Raw genomic sequence first — 18,088 nt, 5'->3', positions numbered from 1 at the left:
TACTTTACCAATTCAAACACGACGTATACATGTTTTCGAATCTACAAAAAGTTCAAAAGCTTGGCAACCAACAAAAATAGTTATAACTACCATTTGTCTCTATTATATATTCTGGGATATAAGATGAGTTATTCCTCAACTGCCAAGTGCCAAGTCAAACATCAACAGGCTGAATATTTCAAATTTCTATTGAATAGCCACAATTTATTAATTACGACGTCGTTTACATCCCCGAGATACATCACCGACAGCTCACTAACCGACCCTCATTTCTCCGACGTTCGGACCACGCGGTCAAAAACAATTTTAAATCATACGACGGTTTACAACACGCGCCAAACCAGGTGTGTTTGCATCTCAATTTTTATTACGCGGATTGAATTTTCTCGTAAAATCAAACCCCCTTCCCCCTCCTCATTGCATCGCACAATTCAACCATTGACAACTGCTACCATTTTCCTTTTTCTTCAAGAGATTTCTGTTCATTTAAATCCCTCTCCTATATTTGCAAGTATTTAGGGGTTTATGCACCTGAGTCCGGTTCGATCGGACCAACTGTAACGAGAAAATGGCTGGATGGAGGGGATCCAGATTGGGCGGCGGGGATGGCTCTCCGACGGCGAACAGTGTCTCGTCGTCCCGCACGGTTCGACTTGGAAAGGTCCAGCCGCAGGCGCCAGGTCATAGAATGGTTTTTTGCAACGATCGTGATGCAAACATCCTCGCTCGATTCAAGGTCATAGTTGCAGGGTCGCTAACTTGTTTTTATTTCATCACGTGTTATTGATTTGTTTAAATATGTGAACTTTCTGGAGTCAACAATGCACATGTGAGTTCATTTTATGGGTGCCAACCGCATCACATACACTCAGAACTTGAATATTGTGCTATTATTTTGAGCTTAAGCTGGAGTTTGATTCATTCTATTCAAATACACACACACACACACACACACTAATAAACATATCACATTCGAGAGGGACAGATGAGCTATGCGTCAGAGTTTGAGGCACACGTTCGGAGTGTATAAGTTGTGATTCTTATCATGCAGGTGAATCCAATGAGAAATGCAATCTAATAATATTCATATTTGCTTATACATTAGCAAATATATATTTCTTAGATTAATTTTTGATAGTTAGTCTGTAAATCTATGTGATATAACTGTCTTCACCCTATTAGATTTTGGAATTTCATGTTTTAGCACATGTTACTTTGATGAGGAGCAGATCTTGCCTCGCACCTTGAGGCTCTAGGGAACCTGTGCGGTTTGTTAGTCCTGATATTGTTTTCCAATCTGGGGTGAATAGTTTCTCTACTTAGATCTGATTGGTTCCATAATTGATATCAGGGAAATTCTGTCTCAACTACAAAGTATGACGTCTTTACATTTTTACCAAAGGGACTTTTTGAGCAGGTAATATAATATTACACTATTTTTCAAAAGAGTAATTTGCTATTGAACTTAGAATTTGTCATGAATACCAAGTTAGCATTTATCTGCTTTACAATGACTTTTTTCTCAAGACTTAATTTATCTGTTTACCTGCATATTTGTTTCGTAAGGATTTAAAATCGTTCTACAAACTTGGCATTGGGAGTGCATTAACGGCTGCTGGACTCAAATTTTAATGATGAAGAACAATTATATATATTTCATTTCTGGCTGACTTATTAGTTAATTGGATTTGTTGCAGAGAAGAGCGCATACAGAACTTTTTGAAGCCTTCTATTTTCTACTTATAGATTACAATGTAACATCGATGAATATATAAATTTTTACCATTCCATGTAATGAAATAGGATTCTTAACTCGGCCTCTGCTATAAGAATTTATGTTGACAGAGTTGTCTGCTGTTTAGGATTCAGCTTCGTTTTTTTCATCCTCAAGCTAGTGAACTGCTGTAGCAAAAAAGAAATACATTTTCCTGGTGATTTAGTTTGTAATACCTGTTTCCTCTTGTTTAATTTATGCTGACAGTTCAGACGGGTGGCTAATCTCTACTTTCTCATGATTTCGATATTGTCATGCACTCCAATCAGGTATGTTGCTATAATATAGTCGAGATCACCAAGGGTTTTATAAAAGATGATATAAAACAATCTGTGTATTTTTGGCATCACAGTAGCAGAATGCTTAGATTGATATATATTAATTTGTGCTGTATAGAATGCAACAATTGGTGGAGAGAATGGTGAGACAAATCTGCACTTTTTGGAATTTGTGTAGAAATAACTGGTTAATATGAGATGTGATATAGCTAAAAAGTGTGTATTCTCTTCAAGTTTGTTGGATATTCTGTTGCATGTTTGTGGATTTTGATTGCTAATATAATGACTTTGGAAGATTTCAATTTATCATTTTGCCTTATGTATCTGAAAAGATTCTATTATTTGTTGTTTCAGCTGAAGAGGAGAGAGCTTGTCTATGCACATGTTAAGTTTAAAAAACTGTGCATTCTGATTATTGTCTAAAATACCATTACTTGTATTGACTTATTTGAGCAGTTCTAGGTTCTCAGTTGTTTTCCTAGCTATGTGCATAAGTTTTCTTGTTGATTGACCTGTTTGAAAAGTTGCTGCATAAGATCATTTCAAGTCAGAAGTCTGTCTTAACAATGACATCCATGGTTGTTAAATGCAATGACATTTTAATGAACCTTTGTTTTCATGCAGTCCTGTGAGTCCTATAACAAATGTGCTTCCACTCACCCTGGTGCTTCTTGTATCTCTCGTTAAAGAAGCGTGGGAGGACTGGGTGAGAATTTTATAATTTTATCTCTTAGTTGTTTTATAATCTATACACCTTTTTTTCTTAATGTTCTCCATGTCTTTTCCCTCTTCTATTTTTTTCCTTTATGCTTCGCAGAAACGTTTCCAAAATGATATGGCCATCAATAATTCCAGCATAGAAGTGTTGCAAGATCGGAAATGGGTATCCATCCCTTGGAAGAAGCTGCAGGTTGGAGATATAGTCAAGGTGAGGTTTGGTTATTTACCTCCTTCCATATTCCCTATGTTTAACTCTTTGTGGTAAACCATAAGGTTCTGATCTTCTAAGTAGCTTCATATGTTCATTACTCTTTTCTTGGCAGTAAGTTGGTAGCAATTCCTGGGCTACTCATGTTTTATTGTAGAACTACAGAAGTTATTGTGCCAGGTCTCTGCAGGTAACGAGGAGATTATGATACACTGTGGGGCCGTTAGCAGCGATATTTAGAGAAATGTAAGGGGGTTTCTGGTGTGGAACTGTTAGTGCATATGACTACACACCAGGTCAAATATTGGTTAATCACTACGATCTCAACATTATAGCCCTAAAGACTTTTAGAGATCTTGAAAACTAGTCAACATAATGTTTGTGTGTACGAGTCTGCTCAACTTTCGAAAGAGTTTAGATCATGAGAGCTCTACTCATAGGTATGGGAAAACAAGTACATGTACTTGGGCTTTCATTTTTGGCTTTTTGGAAGACGGTTTCTGGAAATTTAATTTCGGAAATTATATTGTTGAATTTGATATTGCATTTGAAATATATTTTTAACGTGGATGTTATGTCAAAAAATGAGTTGGGTTAGTGGCTATGTTATATATGTTTACAGTTTACTTTAATATTTTATTGATGTATCGAGCTTCAAAACTAGGAATGATATAATATAATACTTATGAATTTTAACGAGCGATAAAAGAGTTGAATTAAAAATAATGACCATGTTGGTAGTTGTGAAAAAGGGGTGAAGTTACAATTTCGGAATAAAAGATGAAGAACAATTATATTTATTTCATTTTCAGAGATAAAATATCTCTGAAAATGAATCTAAGCATATCCTTAAGCTCTGGTGGCTAATGAATTCATTTGTTTTTTAACCTGCGGTGAATAGATTACATACCTCAACCTTGATTGAAGATGAATGGCTGCCAATCACAATTGTGTCTCTTGCAGTTGCTTCTTATTCTGAATAGTTCGGTTGGATTATATATGTTCATGACCTATAAAAAATTTATGGAATGAAATCGAACCTAGTGATAAAAGTAATCTATTCTGAATTGGTCATCAAATCCACACAGATTGAGTAAGTTTCTTTGAATTTTGCCTGAAAGTTAAGATTGTTTTTCTGGTTCAAGGTGAAACAAGATGGATTTTTCCCAGCTGATCTGTTGTTCCTTGCTAGCACAAACCCTGATGGTGTCTGCTACATTGAGGTTTGCTTTCTTTGTGTTTGTGGTGATTTACTGTTTCTTCTCTGTTGAGAATATAACAAAAATATGCATCAATTGTCTTTCCACGTCAATTATCAGCTATCTTTGGTGGTTCTGCAGACTGCAAATCTTGATGGGGAAACTAACTTGAAGATAAGGAAAGCATCAGAAAAAACTTGGGACTATGTGACACCAGAGAAAGTGGCTGAATTTAAGGGTATTTTACTTTCAGCATAAGTATATATTTTAATAAGGGCATGACACATGATAACATGCATAAATGTCATGTCATCTGCCATATTGTCGACCGAAAAATTTCTGAATGGCTATTTTTTGTGTTCAACTTCAAATACTGGGATTGATGTGCATCATGATGTTTGTAACCATATTGTCGACCGAAAAATTTCTGAATGGCTATTTTTTGTGTTCAACTTCAAATACTGGGATTGATGTGCATCATGATGTTTGTAACCCACTGGCTGAAAATCTTGTTGCATGTTTGTATTTTGATGAAATCTGCCGCAGGTGAGATACAATGCGAGCAACCAAACAATTCGCTGTACACCTTTACTGGCAACTTGATCCTTGATAAACAAACCTTGCCGCTCAGTCCAAATCAACTTCTGTTACGGGTATGGCATTACCATCTTTGGCATCATCTGTTTTCATTTGATTCAAGTTTCAGTAGGTTGTGAGTTAACTTGGACGCTAGCTTTACTTTCTCGTGTTTCTACAAATCTGATAAAGTTGCTATCTGCATTCTCTTATTGTATAAATTTTGTATGAGAGTCCAACGATTGATAACATATGATTTGTCTTAATACAGATTGAAGTTGGCAACAATTCCTTGAAAATACCAATTTTAATTTTCATTTCCTACGCGGTTAATTGCTGGTTACTTTTGCAGTTGCATTATATTTTAATTTAATATAATTTTGCATATTTCAGGGCTGTAACTTGAGGAACACTGAGTACATTGTTGGTACAGTAATTTTTACAGGTCATGAGACAAAGGTACATTTCATACTTTATTCAAATTTTGTCACTTATTTGGTTTTTATTTTCTATTTGAGTTGTCTGACTGTTTCCTGGTGAAGCATGTATATATTAGCCATTTGTTACTCTCATCATTAAAGAGTTTCGTATAGTTGCTGATACTTGATAGTTTTCATTCCGAATGATGAAATAATTGGGTGTCATGTGTCATGTCTCAATATTTATTTATTTCTTCATTTCTGTATCTAATTATCATCTTCGAGTCTCATTTTCCTATTCTACTAGTTGCTTGTTTCTGTATTTCAGTGGTGTCTGTGGTGAAAATGCAGGTTATGATGAACTCTATGAAAATTCCTTCCAAAAGAAGCACTCTAGAGAAGAAACTTGACAAACTTATACTTATTCTGTTTAGTGTTCTCTTCTGCATGTGTCTTTTGGGTGCTATAGGCAGGTTTGACCTGTTATCTATCATGTTTCACTCTTATAATTTCTGCAGTGCAGTCTCTATTAATTTCTGTGAAGTTCAATGTTATACTTAACTATTTCTGTAATTTGTGCAGTGGTGTGTTCATAAATCAGAAGTACTACTATTTGCGGTTTGACAGCTCAGAGAGACAGTTTGATCCTGGCAATAAATATGTGGTAAAGAGTGGGATCACCTTTCTTTCACGGTCGTGTTTGTGGTATTAGTTAATACTTTCAGTTTCAACTTTCTCTAACTTAACTGTGTTTTTAATTTTCTATAGGTTGCTGTCTTGACATTTTTTACCCTCATAACTCTCTATTCGCCAATTATTCCAATCTCTCTATATGTTTCTGTTGAGGTAGATTTGACGGCTATCCGTTCTCTTCTGTATTCATTGAGTTTATGTTGTCATAATTCACCGACAAGCTTTTGTTTATTTCAGATGATTAAATTTATTCAGTCCACTCAATTTATTACAATGATTACACATGTACCACGCTGAGAGCAATACCCCTGCTTCGGCACGGACATCCAATTTGAATGAAGAACTTGGGCAGGTAGAGTTTTGCATTGTTTACCTTTATTTTTAAGATTCTGGTTGGTGGCATAATAATTTTCAGTTTGTCTGCATGCAGTAGTTTTTAAATATGTCATTTAGTTCATGGATATATGTTCTATTGAATATTTGATCACTTGGATTTTGTTGCTTGTTGATGTCTTATTTGTGACGCGGATTTCTCAAGCTTGCAATTTTTTGTGACAGGTGGAGTATATATTCTCTGACAAAACCGGAACCCTGACAAGAAACTTGATGGAGTTTTTTAAATGTTCAATTGCTGGAGATGTTTATGGTTCTGGTGTCAGCGAAATCGAGTTGGGAACAGCTCAGAGGACTGGAGTAAAAGTTGAGGTAAATATTTCTGCCATAAAATAAAAATAACTTTAACTCTTAACAATTGTTCTACTGAGGGCTTTAATTTCCAGGATCAGAGGCCTTCAAATTCAGCACGCGAAAAGGGATTCAACTTTGATGATGCCCGACTTATGCGTGGTGCTTGGAAGAATGAACCTAATCCAGAGTCTTGCAAAGTAGGTTATTTACATGATACAATTTTACAGAACTGTACCAAATGTATACCACTATTATATTCTCTTTCTTATGTGCTATATGTCCATGATGCTGCTTGACTCTCTGTCTAACCCTGTCTAGTGACCAAGACTGATATACTCCAATTCTATCAGATGTTTTAATTTCCTGTGGTCACTTGATCTTGTTTTCGAGCTTTGAAAATTTCTTTGTACTCATAGGTTCTGTCATTGACTTCGTTGGTCTATTTAGTCAAGCAGCCATGCCAATGGAAATTTTTCAATGTTGTTTTTGTTTAAACAGCATAAGATGGCAATGTTGAGCATTTTGTTTTTGTTATTGTATATCTACCTTTGTTTAGTTTTACATTTAACATGGATTTACCATCGAGACAACATTATAGGATTGAAAAATTGCACCCTCTATTTCCTTGGTGCTGCGTGCCTAACCTTCTTTCATGGTATGAAAAACAGTTTATTCGTCAATTTCTTCTCTCACTTCTGTTTTTTGGTTGTGCCTTTTGTTTGAGACCCCTAGGATAGCTCCATCCATAGAACCAATCACTAATTTCTCATGCTTCTTGTCCTGGTTGATGAGAATTTCAGTTTTGAGAAAATGTATTCCTCTTGTCTAGGAATTTTTCAGGTGCCTTGCAATATGTCATACTGTGCTTCCTGAAGGTGATGAATCTCCTGAAAAGATTCGATATCAAGCTGCATCTCCTGATGAGGCTGCTTTGGTTACAGCAGCGAAGAACTTTGGCTTCTTTTTTCTTCAAGTATGTGGTTTTAAAATTTTTATAGTGGTTTGCAGAGATTATTGCTTGTTGTGAAACATTTTAATGTCTTAATTTCAGGCGTTCACCAACAACAATTTATGTTCGTGAGTCACATGTTGATAAGATGGGAAAGGTTCAGGATGTTCCATACGAAATTTTGAATGTCCTCGAGTTCAACAGGTAACACATTCTTATCTGCATGCTTATTTTGGACCTGATCAATTAAACCTCTGAGTTAAGACTTAGTCATCTTTTTTATGTTTTAGTACAAGGAAGCGGCAGTCTGTCATATGCCGCTATTCAGATGGTAGACTTGTACTCTACTGCAAGGTACATGTGGACAGATTATATCAAAAAAATATGTACACAAAAAGATTGTATTAGCTGTGTAAACATTAATACTTTTCTCTTATCAACTATGTTACGAGGTGCCTTATTATATACAAGACTAACGGGACTAACTTTAGTGACTGAATATTAGCTATCCTAAGATAACTCAACACATGAGGTGTATGATATTTCCTAATAATTTTGTACAAATAATTGATTTTATTTCCATTTCTCTACACTACCCCTCAAGTTGGTGCAAAGATATTCAGCATGTCCAACTGTTTGTGAAATCTTCAAACTTAGGTCGAAAGCGACCTTTAGTTAAGCCATATGCAATCTACTGATCAGTAGGAACAAAAGGATTTCCCCACTTTCCGACTTCTCCTTGATGAAATAGCCTGTCAATTTCAATATTTTTAGTTCTATCGTGCTGGATTGGATTATTTGCAAGAACTCTCTTAAACCACAACAGTTTCATTGGAACTTGTACTTCTAACTTCAGCTCTTCAAGAACTCTCTTAAGCCACAATAATTCACATAGTCCATTTGCCATAGCTCTCAGTTTTGCTTCAGCAATGCTTCTTGCTACAACATTTTGTTTTTGTTTCTACAAGAGACCAGATTTCCCCAAAAGAAAGTACATTATCTAGAAGTTGACCTTCTATCCATAGTTGATCCAGCCCAATTAGCACCCGTAAAACACTCTATGCTCTTTTGACTACTCTTTTTGAACAATAATATTTTTCAAAGAGTATTATACAAGTATCTCAAGATGTCGTAGACCGCCTCCAAGTGCTCCTCATAAGGTGAGCACATGAATTGACTCACAATGTTCACAGCAAATGCAATATCGGGTTGTGTGTGAGAAAGATTAATTTTCCAGTAAGTCGTTGATATCTCACTAACTCCACTGGAGTGTAGGGGTGGGCAACGGTCGGTTTGGTCCGGTTTTACTCTACAACGGTTCGGTTTTTCGGTTTTCGGTTTTGAATATCTCTAGTCCAAAACCAAACCATTTTATTACGGTTCGGTTCGGTTTTTTTGTAATACGGTTCGGTTTATACGGTCGGTTATATACGGTTGGCTAAAATTTGTTGAAAAATAAAATTATATGTCACTTTATGCCTTTAAAATCTAAATCATAGTATTTTTCAAATATTTAATTTGTGAGACTTAATCTTATATATACATATATATAACATGTGTTGTGTACAAACATGTCATACGAATATAATAACAATATATAATTAATTAACCATGTAAACAGGAAATACATGAATCCAACGGAATATTCAGTAATAAGAATGATAACAAGGTGTCAACCAGCTCGAATGGAACACAAATAATCTTACGAAAATATTAAAGAAATATATACAGAAAAAAAGAGAAAACGTCGACTGATAAGTGGTAAGAAAAAATAGAAAACGATCGGATTGAAAAATTGAGGGTTAATGATACTAAGTTCCTAATCTTAATATGTCCATTATACATTAAAAGTCTTATAGTTATCAATAATATGGTCCATTATACATAAAAACCTTATATTTAACAATAATATGGCCGGTTCGGTTTTTCGGTTTTTTTGGGGATTAAAACCGAAAACCGAACTTCATAAATTTTAAAACCATAACTGACCGAAAAATCGATAAAACCGAACCATTTAAACCGAATTATTCGGTTCGGTCGGTTTTTTTCGGTTTTTCGGGTTTTATGCCCACCCCTACTGGAGTGTTCCTTCAGTCACATTTCCCAATTTCAAGTTCGGGTCTATAGGAGTATCACTTGGTCTGCAGTTGGTCATCCAGTTTCCTCAAGTAAGTCTAGGATATACTTCTTCTGTGAAACATAAATTCATTTTCTCGATCTGGCATCTTCCATTCCCAGGAAATTACGCAAGGGACCCAATTCCTTGACCTCAAATTCTGATGCAAGGCATTTCTTTAGTCTGGTTATTCCAATGTCATCACTTTCTGTTAAGAATATGTCATCTATGTACACGATCAGAATTGCCTACTTTCAGCCACTAGTATGCTTCACAAACATTGTGTGATCTGATTGTCCTTGGGTGTAGCCATGTTTCTTGACTGATCTGGAGAATTTTTCAACCATGCTCGTGGCGACTGTTTTAATCCATAGAGAGACTTTTTTAACTTGCATATCTTCCTCCAGATTTGTCTTCAAAGCCAGGTGGAGCATCCATATACACTTCCTCTTCCAATTCTTCATTTGAAAAAACCATAACATCCAACTGGTGCAGTGGCTAATCTAGATTCTAAGCTGCAAAGTAAAAGTATGATTTTAAAAAAATGCTACCGGAGCAAAAGTCTCTTGATAATCAATTCCATATGTTTGAGAAATCATTTGGCAACAAGTCTGGTTTTATACCGCTCCAATAACCCATCGGAATTAAGTTTCACATTGAACACATATTTACAACCCACTATTTGTTTTCTTTTCGGTAAATGCATTAGCTCCCAGGTTTCATTCTTTTTGAACACTTTCATCTTCTCAAGCACAACCTCCTTACAATGTGAAACAGATAAAGCCCCTCTTGTACAGACTTAGGAACCTCTACACAATGCAACTGAGAGATAAAGGTGGAATAGGGTTTAGAGATATTCTGGTAGGACATATGGTTAGACAAAGATGCTGGGTACATGATCTAGTGCCTTTCATAAGTGCAATGGGAATATCTAGGGGCATAGGGGACTTAATGCTATGTGATACATCAGAGTTCTTACCTGGATTAAGATATACTGAGGCGTCAGATTCTTTTCTCGGTTCAGACTCGTAGTCGTGTGGAATCATGGGGCCTTCCTTCTTCCTTTGAGGTTGTCTTCTCGCATAGACATAGTCAAACATTTTCCCGTTTCATTTTCTTTGAGTGGACCCTAACTCTGGTATTGGTGGGTCTAAACTCATGTGCATATTAATAATGCTAGGAAACCAGATCTTCAAGTATATTCTCCCCCCCTGAAAAGGAGTAAAATAGGCTTGTGACTCAAAGAATGTGACATCCATTGTCACAAAGAACCTTTTTGTTCGAGGATCAAAACATTTATATCCTCTGCATGTAGGGGAATACCCTACAAAAAGACATTTAGTGCCCGGGGATCCAATTTATCTCGATCATGCAGATGAATAAAGACTATACATCCAAACACCCGAAGCTGGAAATCAGAAGCTAATTGTGACATGGGAAAGCAATCTTTAAACATTGATAAGGTGATTTAAAATTTAAGATTCTAGATGGCATTCGATTAATTAGATAGGTAGCAGTAAGAATAACATCTCCCCATAAGTACTTGGGTACTCCAGCAGTGAACTGAAGACACCTAGCGACTTCTAGGAGATGTTTATTTTTCTTTCAGCTATACCATTTTGTTGGGGAGTACGGACACATGAACTTTGATGAATTATCTCATTTTCATGAAAAAATGCCCCTAGAATTTGATTAACGTACTCTTTTCCATTATCGCTTCGAAATACTTTGATATTTTTCTGAAATTGTGTCTGAACTATAGTATAAAAAATTTTAAGAACTTGTTCAGCTTCTGCTTTTTCAGAAAGTAACTAAAACCATGTCATTTGTGTATGACCGTCAATAAATGTGATAAACTATTTTTTCCAGAAACTGTAGGAGTTTATCGGTCCCCAAACATCACCATGAACAAGGGAAAATGGTGTAGATGCTTGATATGATCGTGCTGGGAAGGTGGTACGATGATTTGGCATATTGACACACTTCACATTGAAATTCAGAAAAACTCGTTTCAAATATGAAAAGTTTGGATGTCCTAGTCTACGATGCAATAACATTATATCATCAGTACTTGAGCTTGGTTCCATGCTACATTGTGGTGCTTGTCCATGCGAGTAAGACTTCTCAAAGTAGTAAAGTCCCCCATTCTTTTGAGAAATTTAGTACAACAATTAAGTTATCGAGTTAACTGTCTAATTGACAATTAATTACAAGACAGATTGGGAATATGGAGAATTGTGAAGATTCAAGGTTTTAGAAATAGTGATCGACCATTTCCAGCTATTGGGGATAAAGAGCCATCGGCTATTCGTATTTTCTTGTTTCCTGCACATGGGGTGTAAGAGAAAAACAGCCTAGATGAACCTGTCATGTGATCAGTCACCTCAGAATCTATAATCCATGGATACTCAGACAAAGTGGATGTACAAAAGGCTATATACTGAAACATATTACCTTGTTCAGCTAGGGAATTAGAGGATGGTGCTGAGGTGGATTTAGAAAACTGTGTAGATTGGAAAAGTTTATGCAATTGGTCTTGTTGTTCCTTACTAAAAAAAAGTGTTCCTGCGATGGCAACAACTTCATCCTTGGTTCCAGATTGATTGGCTGTTGACTCACGACCCTTTGGCTTGGGAAATTTTGGCTTCCAGTTTGATGGTTTACCATGCAAATCCCAACAAGTTTCCTTTTTATGGTTTGATTCACAACATTCGCACCTGATTCCCTCTCCTTTGTGGCATTGTCGAAGCTGCTGGTTGCTAGGGAACCGCTAGTACTTTTGGACACCAAGGCCGACACTTCAGTTGCAGACAACGACTTGTCGTCTAACATTACCCTGCGTCTCCCCTCTTCTTTCCTTACTTCTGCAAAGACTTCACTAAGCGATGCCAGATGTGTCCTTTCCAGAATTCTGCCACAAACATCAACCAGTTCTCGATTTAGTCTAGCAAGAAAAATATATATTCGATCATTCTCTATGCGCTTCTGGCATTTTTACGCTGTCATTCTTGCATTCCCAAGTATCTTCATAACACAAATCTAACTCTTGCCATAGCGTTCGCATCTCGTTGTAGTAATCAATCACGTTTCTTTACCCTTGTTTTGAATTCCACAGCCTGGTTTTAATCTAAATCAGAGTAGTCCTCTTCACAGCTTCCTAGACGTCCTTTTGCAGTGGGCAAGAATAGGTAGGTTTTCCCAATCGGCGGTTCCATGGAGTTTATTCAAACACGCAATCAGCATGGAATTCTCGGACTTCCATGATTCCACTTTGGATCTGTTTTCTGTTGTTCTTTTGTCTCTCCCGCCACATAACACAGCCCACCTTTCCATCAATAACTAATTTAATGGGACTGGGCCATTCTAGAAAATTTTTATTCATTCAAAAAGGAATGGTAAGATGGACTGATGAGTTTTCAGCATACGTCCCTTGTATTTTTAGCCCCATAACCTGTCTGGTGTCATCGAGCCCTTCTCTTCCTTTTGAACCAGACATTTTGCGTTTTCTCAGGACTGCGGTGCTTCGGATTTCATACCCAGGTTGTGATTGCCTTTTTGACAAGGTACACAGTAGACACCGTTGGTTTTGACCCGGATAAGGGGTTGTTTCTTCACCAGGTGCTTAATGGCGTTATCAAAGCCTTCAGCTCTGATACCATGTGGACAGATTATATCAAAGAAATATGAGCACAAAAACATTGTATTAGCTGTGTAAACAAATCTTATGAATTATGTTATAAGGCGCCTCATTATATACAAGATTAACGGGACTAACTTTAGTGACAGAATATTAGCTATCCTAAAATAAACTCAACACAAGGTATAAAATATTTCCTAATAATTCAATTGATTTATTTCCATTTCTCCACAGTACGATTAAAGCAGCATATTTCATTAGTTAAAATTTACTGCTAGACTTAAAATTTTAGCTTTTTATGTTTGCCACAGGGTGCGGATACAGTAATATATGAAAGATTGGCCATTGGAGACCAGGATTTGAAGAGAACAACCAGGGAGCATTTGGAGCAATTCGGAGCTGCTGGATTGCGTACACTTTGCCTGGCTTATAGAGATTTGAATTCTGACGTGTATGAGAGTTGGAATGAGAAATACATTCAGGCAAAATCAGCTCTCCGAGATAGGGAGAAGAAATTGGATGAGGTGTGCATCTGATATGCTATTTTTTATGTAATACTTTCATGTATATTTTTATTAAGTGTGCTCATATAATCTTCTTTACGCAAACTGTTATAGGGCAACCCTCCAGGCATGGCATCTGAACTGATTTAAACAACATAAAATGTAGACACTCAAAGTTTATTTGGAATTTTGACAGCTTTTGTTCCGCTTTATCTTCTGTTATACGGTCTGGGTTGAGCATACGCTACTCTGATTTTAATCTCTTTGTATAGGATTTCTAATTTGGTTTCTAGGTTGCAGAAAGCCTAGTATTGTTCTTTTATCCTTGTCATAACTCTTGTTGATGTGCTTTGCCAATGAAAATTACAAAATCTTAAGACTTCTGCTATAGTGAACGTGTAAACTGTTTCAGGTTGCTGAACTAATTGAGAAGGAGCTTGTTTTGATTGGATGTACGGGCAATCGAAGACAAGCTTCAAGAGGAGAGTGCCAGCTTGCATAGAGACCCTCTAGCGAGCTGGAATTAAAATATGGGTGCTAACCGGAGACAAGTTGGAGACAGCAATAAAATTGCTTACGGTAAGAAAGTTGTGATTTCATTTTGTTTTACACTTGATAAAAGCAGCTGTAATTTCTTTATTTCGCTTCATTTATCGCAGCATGCAAGTTAATGAATAATAGCATGAAGCAATTTATAATCAGTTCAGAAACTGATGCTATCAGAGAAATTGAGGACATGGTAAAGTAACACATTGGCATTGCTTTCCCATGCAAAAAATAGAATATATTTTACCTCCAGTTCCTGAATCTTTAATCAGGGTGATCAAGTTGAACTTGCTCGTGTTATGAAAGATACGGTGAAAATGACCTAAGAAGATATCATGAGAAGCTCAACAGTACCTTCATTCTGCACCTGGATCAAATTTGGCACTGTGATTGATGGAAAGTGTTTGATGTATGCATTGGACCCCAGTTTACGAGGAATGCTCCTTAATCTGAGCTTAAATTGCAATGCTGTAGTTTGCTTGCCGAGTTTCTCCACTTCAGAAGGCACAGGTAAAGTTTCTAAATATCATTATGATCTTCTACTTTTGTTTCTACTGTGATAAAGTTAAATTAAATGACAGTTTTACATATATATATATATGCTGAATTAGATATGCTATCTCTGCAATCCTTTGATAAGAAAATTTCTGACAGTAGTTCTGAAATTTATTTGCTATCATCTGCAGTCGTCATGACAGCCTAATAGATTATGTTTACTGTTTCCGAATAGGTGTCAGACTGTCATGACAGTAAATAATCTCATTATTCCCAACTTCCCGTCACTTGAGTGCCCAGATATTGTCTCAATATTGTAGACTAGTTGCTCATTCCTTATATACTGAAATAGAACGATTCTGGTCAAGTGCATTTTGCAGTTGCTTTAAGCATCTACCATCCTGTATCATCCTTTATGAATTAGTGTCATCCTCAGCTAAGCGGTTGCTTTACATTTCGGTGTTTGGCTTCTCTCGCGAATAACTTTCCTGGAATTTACTCCGCGAACTGGAGCATAGCAACGTGATTTCTTTTTCATTATCTTTTTTTGTATGATTGAGCATCTTTATAGCAGAACATGAAAGTTCAATCCGCATGGTCCGTCAAAGTTTGATGTTATCTGGAATGGGTTAAAAAATATACTTAAACTTGTGTAATTTGTTTGCTCATTGAGCTGTTGAAAGAGGTGCGTAATGTGCCTTGATATCAGCTGTGCTTGGTTTTGAAATGTGTGGTCTATCTAGGGGGAAAAGTTATTCTTGCCACCTCTTACCAAAATCTTCATGACATGAAAGCTTGTCTCCATATCATATTGGGAGCCTCTTGTCCTAATGGCCATAGCATCATAGCTCTTTTCCGTGATGTTTGTGACAAAAATGTCTAATATTCTTTTATTTGGAATAACACCTGGTATTCATATATATATGTTGGATTCTTCAATAGTGTTATAATCACAATTAACTATTCCCAAATTTCCTTGTGAATAAATGCTGTAATGTATGTGATGAGATTGAGGTATATGTTATTTTCTGATTGAATTACTTGTTCTGTTATATCTCAAGGCGGCTAGATAGTTTATAATGAAAATGGGCAGACCAAGATAAAATTTTCTCTTTATAAATGCATATGCAGTTGCATATGGAAAACAGCAATCAAGTGAAGCCATAAACCCGTAGAGAAATTGATGACTATATAGTCAACGAATTGATTCGTAGCATTTCTGAACTAACAAATGAATGCTATTGCAAATCGTCTTTAGGTCATCGTCACCATAAAACATCATCACTGCATTGTTATCATAGAAGCTGCTCGATATTGTGAAGTGCTTCAATTTGAAGGGCTGACTTATCAACTTTTTCTGCTTTTAGGTGACAAGCTTAGTTAAGAAAGGTGCAAAGAAGATTACCCTTAGTATTGGTGATGGTGCTAATGATGTTAGCATGATTCAAGCAGCTCATGTTGGTGTTGGAATAAGTGGACAGGAGGGGATGCAAGCAGTGATGGCAAGTGATTTTGCCATTGCACAGTTTCGCTTCCTCACAGAATTACTCCTTGTGCATGGGCGGTGGTCATATCTCAGAATATGCAAGGTTCGACACTCCACAGTTTTAGGCCAGTTGCATTGTTCTAAGTTGTAATGTTGACAGCTTCTAAAAAATTCACAGGTTGTGACATACTTCTTCTACAAGAACCTGATGTTTACTTTCACTCAGTTTTGGTTCACTTTCCGGACTGGATTTTCTGGCCAGAGGTTTTATGATTGGTTTCAATCTCTGTACAATGTGATATTCACTGCCCTACCTGTGTAATTCTTGGACTTTTCGATAAGGTACTGAAAGGCACAGATTTATCACTGTGTGTCTGTTTGATTATCACATAAGCTTATTTTTGTATTGGAGAACAGGCTGAGCTTCTGTTGCATATTATGTTTTCTAGTTCATAATTTTGTCAGTCGTTTCTTTCAGGATGTTAATTTTTCTCTATCCAAGAAATATCCCGAGTTATACAAGGAAGGATAAGGAATACTTTCTTCAAATGGAGGGTTGTGGCAACGATGGGCCTTTTTTGCAATCTATCAATCACTAGTTTTCTATTACTTGTCGTTTGCTTCAAGTGATCGTGCTATGAATTCAGCTGGCAAGATGTTTGGCTTGTGGGATGTCAGCACAATGGCCATTTACTTGTGTTGTCGTGACTGTCAACTTGCGCCTCCTCATGATGTGTACACAATTACTAGATGGCACCACATCAGTGTTGGAGGAAGCATATTAGCTTGGTTCATTTTTGTCTTCATTTACTCGGGTGTTGTCTTGCCTAAAGCACAGTAAGATCTCTCGCTATTATTTCAGCAACTTGTTACGTACTTGTCACAACTCCTTTTCAAATTTGTTATTTACTGCAGGAGAATATCTATTTTGTGATTTATGTCCTAATGAGTACCATTATTTCTACCTTACTCTGATTCTCGTCCCCATCGCCGCACTGTTTTGCGACTTCGTATACATGGGGTAAGTTTACAAGTAACTTGCATATTTGGAGCATATCTGTTTTCATGCATTATTTACTCCGAGTCTTCTATTATAAACTTGCTTCAGGGCTCAAAGATGGTTCTTTCCGTACGATTATCAAATCGTCCAGAAATTCACAGGAATGAGTCTGATGGTAGTAGATAGGGAGTACTCGAAATAGGAAACGACAAGTCTTACTCAAGATGAGGCACGGAGCTATGCGCTGATGCAACTCCCGGGTCAGAAGTCGAAGGCACACAGGCTTTGCTTTCGTCACCAGGTTAGAGTCTTTTTTCGCATCACAGGCTGGAGTTTTTGTGCCTCAGAAGGCATGGGATGTGGCTCGGCGAGCGAGCATGAAGTCACGGCCTAAGGCAGCACGAAACAATTGAAAGTATACATGTTTGTACAAGTTAGTGTGTTTTTGTATCCCTGTATGTTTTAATATAGCATCGGCTGAATCAACTGTGATTATATATCATAATGCAGTAATGAGTCATTGTAGAAAAAAAAGTTTCAATTTCATGTAGACTATAGATACAATATTGATTAGTTTTAGGATGTACGAATTGGAATATCTTTTGTTTGTTTCATAGAGGGGGGTGTATTAGCATCACTTGAGTGACATTGTTCATTTTTATTTGTGATTGAGCCTTGTTGGCCTTTACACTATAGCATGCATCAATGTAACGCAAACTCCAGACACCTGTGTAACCTTGTGAGTGTACTTGATAATGGTAATATCACCGCGTAGAATGAAATTATGACACGAATTTATGTA

General features: G+C 36.6%; 1 pseudogene; it reads left to right on the top strand.

The window, feature by feature from the left end:
• Window positions 1-224: 224 nt before the first annotated feature.
• Window positions 225-16,608, top strand: LOC142534664 (phospholipid-transporting ATPase 3-like; annotated as a pseudogene).
• Window positions 16,609-18,088: the final 1,480 nt, after the last annotated feature.

Source organism: Primulina tabacum, unplaced genomic scaffold (genome assembly GCF_025594145.1).
Source record: "Primulina tabacum isolate GXHZ01 unplaced genomic scaffold, ASM2559414v2 Contig657, whole genome shotgun sequence".
NCBI classification, from domain to species: domain Eukaryota; kingdom Viridiplantae; phylum Streptophyta; class Magnoliopsida; order Lamiales; family Gesneriaceae; genus Primulina; species Primulina tabacum.
Note: the sequence above shows the minus strand (reverse complement) of the source record. Positions and strands in the feature narration are given on the sequence as shown.